The following is a 10,000-nucleotide window of genomic DNA, read 5'->3' on the forward strand; positions in this document are numbered from 1 at the left end:
TTTTCACGAATGGGCAGAAAGTGAGCAGACTTAGTCAATCGATCCACTATTACCCAAATGCTATCATGTTTGCTTGCTGTCAAAGGTAACTTGGTAATAAAGTCCATCGCTACACATTCCCATTTCCACGTAGGAATTTCTGGTTGTTCGAGCAAACCAGATGGGCGTTGGTGTTCAGCTTTTACTTTAGAACAAGTCAGGCATCTAGCTACGAACACAGCAATATCCTTTTTCATGCCAGGCCACCAATAAGTAATGCGCAAATCCTTGTACATCTTATCAGCGCCAGGATGAATAGAATACCGAGATTTATGCGCTTCACTCAGGATATCAGCGCGAAGATTCTCATCACAAGGGATCCAGATGCGATTGAGATAGCAGAGAATTCCACTCAGATTAGGGACAAAGAGTGCTTCCGCGCCACACGCTAACTCGGCGCGAAGGTTACCATTACTGATGGATGCGCACTGTGCGTCACGAATACGCGATTCAAGGTTGTTCTGAATCGGCGCGAAGTGAAGCTGAGTGCGCGGCAAGATACAGTTAAGCTGGCAGGGTTTTCGGCTGAGCGCATCGGCTACCACATTAGCCTTACCAGGATGATACCGGATCTCACAATCGTAATCGCTGATGAGTTCGTTCCATCGGCGTTGCCTCATGTTAAGTTCCTTTTGATCAAAGATATGCTGAAGGCTTTTATGGTCAGTGTAGAGGATACACTTAGTACCATAAAGGTAGTGTCTCCAGATCTTCAAGGCAAAAACAACTGCACCAAGTTCGAGATCGTGAGTTGTATAATTCTTTTCATGAACCTTGAGTTGCCTTGATGCGTAAGCGATAACCTTGCCTCGTTGCATAAGAACACAACCGAGACCTTGGTTGGATGCATCGCAATACACGACAAAATCATCATTACCCTCAGGTAGCGCAAGAACAGGAGCTTCACACAACAAACGCTTGAGCGTTAGAAAGGCTTCTTCTTGCTTCGAGCCCCAAATATACGGTTTACCTTTGTGCGTTAGAGCTGTTAAAGGCAAAGCGATCTTCGAGAAGTTCGAAATGAAGCGCCGGTAATAACCAGCTAAGCCCAGAAAGGAACGGATCTCAGAAGGAGAGGATGGCGTAATCCAGTTCTTGATTGCTTCAATCTTGGATGGGTCGACATGAATACCCATCTTGTTTACAACATGACCAAGAAACTGTACTTCATCAGACCAGAATTCACACTTGGAAAGCTTAGCATAGAGTTGCTCAGCTTTAAGCTTTTGCAATACCAATCGGAGATGTTGCTCGTGCTCGGCCTTGGTCTTAGAATACACCAGAACATCATCGATAAACACAATCACGAATTTATCCAAGAAAGGCCTACACACCCGATTCATTAGATCCATGAAAACGGCGGGTGCGTTGGTCAAACCGAAGGACATGACCAAGAATTCAAAATGGCCATAGCGAGTTCGAAAAGCAGTCTTCGGGACATCTTCATCGCGGATGCGCAACTGGTGATAGCCAGAGCGGAGATCAATCTTCGAGAAACAAGAGGCACCTTGGAGTTGATCAAAGAGGTCGTCAATACGCGGTAAGGGATACCGGTTTTTAATGGTGAGTTTGTTCAACTCGCGGTAATCAATACACATGCGAAACGATCCATCTTTCTTTTTAACGAACAACACCGGAGCACCCCAGGGCGAAGAGCTAGGGCGAATGAATCCTTTAGCTGTCAACTCTTGAAGTTGGCTTGCCAATTCTTGCATCTCAGCGGGTGCAAGACGATAAGGAGATTTAGCTACGGGGGAAGCACCAGGGACAAGATCAATACGGAACTCGACTTCACGAGCGGGAGGGATACCAGGAAGATCATTAGGAAAAACTTCAGGGAAATTACGCACGACAGGGATATCGCGAAGCTTCTTTTCTTCAGCAGGTTTAACCACATGGGCTAAGAATGCAACACACTTCTTCCGCATGAGTCTTCGGGCTTCGGCGCAAGACATAAGTTTAAGACCGCGGGAGGGTTTCTCGCCGTAGATATGAAGATCACCATTTTCTCGAGGTATGCGAATAAATTTCTTGGCGCAAATAACTTCGGCGCGATTCTTCGAGAGCCAGTCCATACCAATGATAACATCAAAGCTTCCAAGAGGCATGGGGATGAGGTCGATCAGAAAATCGTTTTCGTTAAGGTTAAGCGTGCAATCTTTAATCACCGAGTTAATTAAAATAGTTTCACCGTTAGCCAATTCAACTGAAAAATCCTCTTTTAAATCGCTGCGCGGTCGCGCAAGCTTCTGCTCGAAGGCGCGAGAGATAAAACTTCGATCGGCGCCAGTATCAAAAAGTACAGAGGCATAAAATCCGTTAAGTAAAAATGTACCATTAACTACATCATTATTCGCTTGCGCTTGGTGCGCGGTTATGTTAAAAGCTCGTCCACGCGTCACTTGGTTCGAAATCTGGTTCACCGGATTCGCTTGTGTGATTTGCACTTGTAGTCTCGGGCACGCGTTCCGGAAATGACTGGGATCACCGCAGTTAAAGCACGACCTGGGTCGTGGGTTTTGGTAGGTTGGTTGTGGGTTCTGCGGGTAAACTGGTGGTGTTGGCGCAATCGGATTGGAGGGAGGGGTTCTACAGTACTCAACGGAGTGACCTACGCGGCCACATCGGTTACATTGTCGACACGGGACTTGAGGTGGGTGATGAAGTCTACAGGTTGGGCAAAAGGGTTGGTTTCCTGTGTAAGGTTTCTTAGTTGGCGGGGCAGGGAGTGCTGGATTGGTTAGGGCATAGTTGTGAACTACAGGGGGAGTTGGGTAGGCTGACAGAGGGTTAGGCGTGTAAACTGGAGGTTGGTATGCGGGTTGCTGGACAATGGGCGGGTTGGTAAGCGCATAGGCTTGTCTGCGCCTACGTTTCTGGTTATGGTTTGAGGGTTCAGGTTTGGTTTCTGCGGGTTCAGGGACAGTCTTGGTGGGTTTGGTCTTCTCAGTTCCCCGCAGGAACAGGGTTCCTGCTCTGACATGGTTGTCGCTGAGCACAGCGGCCAACTCGATGGCGTCAGAGAGGGTTACTGGGTTTCTGGCCCATACAGAATCTTGAATTTCCATGGGGAGACCCCCAAGGAATTTCTCTATGGCTCGGCGGGAAGGGGTAACAAGGTGAGGGACCAGTAAGCTTAGCTCGTGGAAGCGCGTCGCGTACTCGCGCGCTTCACCGCTGTATTGCTTAAGATTCCAAAATTCCTCCTCCAGGCGCTTAACTTCGTTGGGAGGGCAGAATTCTCGCGTAAGAATTTCCTTGAATTCCTCCCATGTCATGCTTGAAGCAGCCTCTGCGCCACGCGCATGAGCTACTCCATTCCACCATGTAAGCGCTCTGGATTCCAGGACACTGGAAGCATACAGGGTTCGTCTGTCTGAGGGGCATTGGGTGTGGAGGAAAGTGTTTTCAATCTTCTCAAGCCATTGGAGCATCACGGTGGCTCCTTCAAGACCTGTGAATTTTGGAGGGTTACCCGCGTTGAAGGATTTAATGTTGTAACTGGAGGTATTGGCATTGTTTTGGCTCAAGGCTTGGGCTATTGCGGCGGCCATTTCCTGGGAACGTTGCTGTCTACGCATGCGCGAGGCTTCTCTTCTCTGAAATCGGCGAGATAGCGGAGGCATTCTATAAAAATTTTAATTTTAGTTAATATCTTAGTTTTAGCACAAAGTTTAAGAAAAGCTTGGTTTCACGGAATTAGATACTATCAAAAGTTAAAGTAAAATAAATGACCCTAAATGCAGACTTAATAAAGGTAACAAATTCGAATCAAGAATCGATAATTCATGTATCACCATGACTTTCCGAATTCCCAATTTAAAATATACGAGCAAACGAGTATTGGAGATTGATGATTCATGTATCACCATGACTTTTCAATCTTCAATATAAAATATACAAGAAAATGAGTATTGGAGGTTGACAATTCATGTATCACCATGACTTTTCAAGTCTCCAACCTCAGAACATAATCGTAAATGGAAAATCAACTATTCATGTATCACCATGACTTTTCGGATTTTCAATCCCAACAAACGAATATGCAAGAAAAATCAATAAAAATCGAAATATCGTGAAATAAAACATAAAATCATATACTGCGCAAGTGCGAGCATATTCATAAATAACGAGTAATTAACAATAAGCGCGCAAACATGAGATTTCTCTCATGCGCGAGAAGGGACTCTTAGGTATTCTAGGCCGTTACGTCTAACCACCTATCCTAAAGTCAACGAGCTCTGATACCAATCTGTAACACCCCGACCAAAGGCGGATTATACATCGGGGCGCCACATATTGTTCATTACTCGTGACACTATTGGGTGTCAATATTTAATAAATATATTCATTCACGCATGCGCAACGTATACATAAGATATAAATAAACCAACATAATCAATATATTATAAATCAAAATATTCGAACAGCAATAACTTGTCTTGATACATTTTAATCTAGGTCCAAAAGTAAAAACGTCCTATGTGTCCACAAGCTCCAAAACAGCTACTGCAAACCTGAACATGTGTTAAAATAAAACGTCAAACACTTGCGTGTTGGTGAGAAATCAAGTTTAATAGATATTCATAGTTAATCATAGATAATCATAGATAATAACAGTAAATCTGCGCGCAACATATGTTAATCTGGTATCTAACAAGGGTGAAATCAGATTGTGACCAAGCCTTAGATTCATAGCTCATAGTTCAATCCGTACTCCTAATTGAGCACAAAAACAAGAAAACTGTGCAAGTGTAAACAAAAGAGAAAACATAAACGATAGGTTCTCCCGTGTCTACCAATGGATCCATGAGAACTTCGGAATAGGCCGAACAAAGCGGTTAATGATACACACATACAAATAACAGCCAAGTAAATATCCATAACACATGGGATACTGCGCGACTAAAACTCCATAAACAGTTTAAGACTCAATTTTGTACGAACACATGAACATCCCAAAACATTAAAACAAAAAGGGATTAGATACGAGATTACTCACTTGATAAAGATGCGATGAAAGATACAGCAAGAACCACTTTAAAATAAGCACAAGTTAACCTATAAATAAAGATTATTGTTTTTAATGATTTGTTTTAAGTCATAATTTAATAAGTAAATTATTATATATAATATATTACCGGAAAAGCAAGGCAGAACGGAGAGGAAGACGGAGGCAGAGAGGAGGCGGCAGAGAGAGCAAGGAGCAAGAGAACAGGAGAGATTAAGTGTTTTGTGTGTGTAGTGTTAAGAAAATAATACTATTATTTATAGGAAAACCCTAGGAGACATAAATCCAGAAAAAGGGGAAAAGGTTCCAAGACAAACAGAACAAGACGAAACAAAAGATAACAAAAGATATCAAAAGATATGGCAGCTGCAGGGGGCAAGATAAAGCGGACAGCGAACAGTAAAAAGGCATGGGCAGGTCAGATAAAGGTACTGGTCAAGCATGGCAAAAGCAGATCTCAAAAGATAATGTCAGTCACTTTATCTACCAACCAATGGGGTTGGTACGCATGCTGCGCCGAAAGTAACTATTCAGACATTAGATAGGTTAGGTCAACAGTACAGAAGATAAGACAACACAAAGCATACAGGCTGGAATAAACAGAAGATACAAGGGTTAAGCGCGGGAAGGCTGAGTGCGCGAGCGCGAAGGCTGGCACAAAAATCCTTAGCGCACTGCGGGAAGAATCACAATTCCTTAGCGTACTGCGTGAAGAACAAGAATTCTAAGCGCATCGCGGAAAGAACATGCATTCTTAGCGCGCTGCGAGAAGAGTTCTCTTCACGCATCGCAGGAACAAGATGTCTTCACGCAGGCTTCCATGTAAGGAGTCTGGCGCGTGGAGCTGCAGACATCCTTAGGCGGGAGGGACCAAAGGACAAGCAAAGAGGGAAACAAGGCGGAAAGAGAGGAGAGGGACGGGACAGCGGGAAGGAAACGAAAGGCGGGAGGGAAATAAATACTAAATAAAATACATATTAAAAATAAAGTAAAAATACTAAATAAATATTAAATCACCAAAAGAAAGAGATCGGGTCAGAGAAACGGGTACCTGGGTCGGGTCGGATCGGGCAGATGTCACAGTCTCCCCTACTTTAAGAAATTTCGTCCCGAAATTTATCTCGAAGTAGGTTGCGCAGAGAACAGGTGCGGGTACTTGATCTTCATTTGATCTTCCCTTTCCCATGTAAACTCGGCTCCGCGCTTGGACTCCCAGCGAACTTTCACGATAGGGATGCGACTGCGCTTGGTTTGCTTTACCTCGCGATCCATAATCTCAACAGGCTTCTCAACGAAATGCATAGATTCATCAACTTGAACTTCATCGAGTGAAATGTGAAGGTTCTCGTCAGCTAAACACTTCTTGAGATTGGATACATGGAACGTTGGATGCACATTACTGAGCGCGGGCGGCAGATCAAGTCTGTAGGCAACTTTCCCTACACGCGCGAGAATCTTAAATGGTCCAACATATCGAGGAGCAAGCTTACCTTTCTTCCCAAAGCGGACAACACCCCTCCAGGGCGACACTTTGAGGAGAACAAGATCACCAACTTGAAATTCGAGAGGCTTCCGCCTACGATCTGCGTAACTCTTCTGTCGGCTTCTGGCAGTCAGCAGATGATCACGGATCTTGGCGATTTTATCGGTTGTCTCTTGAACAAGTTCGGGTCCTGTGATTTGAGTTTCACCCACTTCGCTCCAACAAATCGGGGAGCGGCACCTACGTCCGTAAAGTGCTTCAAATGGGGCCATACCGATACTGGAATGATAGCTGTTGTTATAAGAGAACTCGATCAAAGGCAGGTGTGAATCCCAATTTCCTCCAAAATCAAGAACACAAGATCGGAGCATATCTTCAAGAGTTTGAATAGTTCGCTCAGACTGACCGTCAGTCTGAGGATGATAAATGCACGGCACGTTGCCGGTAACCTGGGCACGTTGCCCGGTAAGGTTAGCACGTTACCCGATAAAATGTCGGCGTTGCCCGGTAAAGTATCCACGTTGCCCGGCAAACCTGGCCCGCTGCCCGGTAAGGTTAGCACGCTGTTCGACAAACCTGTTACGGTCCATCGGCTTCGGGTTAACCCGAAGACATGATGTCATGATTCCATACCCGTTATCGTCGACCCATTCTGTAAAAAAACCTGGAACGTTGATGTCGAGCGAGCCCGGTCCGCATTCGGGTCCGAGCACGACACGGATCTACGTTTTAAACACATGACTGACTAACGATCGTGACCGACTAACGATTCCATAACACACCACCTATACCCATGATAATGCTTCCCCGCTACAAGTCCCATTTTCGTGAAACTTGTGGTGACGTCGAGGGCCCGAGCACGACACGGTCAACGTGTTGACCCGAAAACATGAGGTTACCAACCCCGACCCCATAAACCGCTCATAAAGTTTCCTCTCATGTCCCGGACGCAACGCCTCGTGTCATTAAAGCGGAGTTGCCCAAAACAGGCCCACGGGCCCACCAAGCCCGGCCCGCGGGCCCTTCACGACACGAAAGGGGGTTCATTTCTCTTGGACAGTCATATCTCATGGTCACGAGTACCCTCACAGAGCCTCGTGTCGATCCAACCCCGTTTGGACACCTTGCCCCCACCAAAGGCCTTACGGACCAACCGGGCCCACCAAGCGGCCCGTCCCGACCCGAAAACCAAAATTTTTTTTTGGGAAACTCATATTTCAATGTCCCGATGCCCCACGCCAAATTTCGTGTCAATCCGACCTCGTTTGGTAGGGTTTTCAAAAATTATGATTCCTCAAAAATTTAATATCTGTTCCTGTCACTATGCTAATTGTTCAGAATGCATATATAGGGAAGGGGTGGGTGTTGAGCGCCCATGCCTGGGCAAAGTTGGCTACCAAGCTAAAATATGGAGGTTCAACGTACGAGAAACCAAAGCCCCTCCCCCATGTTGCATACGAAGCTTGCCCAACGACTTGGTTTCTTGCACAACGACCCGAGTATACTGCCCCAAAGTTGCACGCCCATGGCCAGGCCAAGGCATGCCAAGGCGCCCATGGGCAAGCCAAAGGCATGCCTAGGCACGGCCAAAGCAAGCCAAAGGCACGGCCAAGGCAAGCCAAAGGCACGTCTAGGGCATGCCAAGGCACGCCCATGGTCAGGCCAAGGCTTGCCAAGGCACGCCCATGGCCAGCCCAAGGCATGCCAAGGCGCCCATGGGCAAGCCAAAGGCATGCCAAGGCACGCCCATGGGCAAGCCAACGGCATGCCAAGGCGCCCATGGCCAGGCCAAGGCACGTCCAAGGCATGCCAAAGCTCGGCCAAGACAAGCCAAAGGCATGCCTAGGCACGCCCATGGCCAGGCCAAGGCATGCCAAGGCGCCCATGGGCAAGCAAAAGGCACGGCCAAGGCATGCCAATGCGCCCATGGGCAAGCCAAAGGCATGCCTAGGCACGGCCAAGGCAAGCCAAAGGCATGCCAAGGCAAGCCAAAGGCACGTCTTGGGCATGCAAGGCTCGGCCAAGGCATGCCCCGGCACGCACATGGCTAGGCCAAGGCAAGCCAAAGGCATGCCAAGGCAGGCCAAAGGCACGTTCAAGGCATACCAAGGCGCCCATGGGCAAGCCAAAGGCATGCCAAGGCACGCCCATGGCCAGGCCAAGGCATGCCAAGGCGCCCATGGGCAAGCCAAAGGCACGTCTTGGGCATGCAAGGCTCGGCCTAGGCACGGCCAAGGCAAGCCAAGGCAAGCCTAAGGCATGCCAAGGCGCCCATGGGCAAGCCTAAGGCATCCCAAGGCAAGCCAAAGGCACGTCCAGGGCATGCCAAGGCGCCCATGGGCAAGCCAAAGGCATGCCAAGGCACGCCCATGGCCAGGCCAAGACATGCCAAGGCGCCCATGGGCAAGCCAAAGGCATGCCAAGGCACGCCCGTGGGCAAGCCAAAGGCATGCCCAGGCACGCCCATGGCCAGGCCAAGGCAAGCCAAAGGCATGCCAAGGCGCCCATGGGCAAGCCAAAGGCATGCAAAACTCGGCCAAGGCATGCAAAACTCGGCCAAGGCACGGCCAAGGCATGCAAAACTCGGCCAAGGCACGGCCAAAGGCATGCCAAGGCATGCAAAACTCGGCCAAGGCTAGCATATGGGTGCCTTCAAAAATTATGATTCCTCAAAAATTTAATGTCTGTTCCTGTCACTTTGCTAAATGTTCAGAATGTATATATAGGGGGGAGTGGGTTGAGAGCAAGCATGCCTTAGGGAAGGTTGCCCCCTTGTCATGGCTGTGGGCTGCCATGACATGCTTGCTCGTCCGTTCTAGGCATGATTTAAGGTCGATGGTGGGTTTACGAAATTTTGTGGTGCAACGACACGTCCCTTTTATCCAAACGAAGCGTGGCTGGGGTGCTGGGTTGCTTTACTCGTCCAAGGCTTGATTCTTGGCTTTCCTGGTTTGGTTTCGAGAAGCGGCTGCCGAGGTGTATTTGAGGCGATGGCTAGGATGTTGGATTCCTGATTGATGGATCCCCAACTGATTTGTCCGGGGGGCCTCTTGTACGTTGACCGCCTTGCCCGGAATGGCTAGTTCCCCCGGGGGGGTCGTCATACGGTAGTCGTGGGAAGTCTGGTCGAGAGCTGGAAGATTAGTGGGCGCCTGTCGGTTGAGGGCACCTCCCAGGCCCAAGAATAGCATTATTCAGGTTGAGGTCACCTCCCTGATGAAAACAATGCTTTGGCCTGTCCTAGTCATGGTTATTGTGGATCGTTGCCTGCTGTTTTTTACAGCGTTGTTGTTGCCACAAGTGGGATAATTTCGTTTCGTTCGATCTTGATGAATGTCTAGAACGGCTTGGGTGGGGGGCGGGGGGTTGGGGGGTATTCGCATCGCCCGGTGCTTTCTGGGGATTGCCATGGCTTTTGGCTGTTCACAATGCCTTTGTGCCTTGTGGGTTGTCACTAGTTGAGCGGT

The sequence above is a fragment of the Bidens hawaiensis genome, unplaced genomic scaffold (assembly GCF_021521415.1).
Source record: "Bidens hawaiensis isolate Kalapana, Puna unplaced genomic scaffold, B.hawaiensis_p1.1 tig00063480_1, whole genome shotgun sequence".
NCBI lineage: Eukaryota > Viridiplantae > Streptophyta > Magnoliopsida > Asterales > Asteraceae > Bidens > Bidens hawaiensis.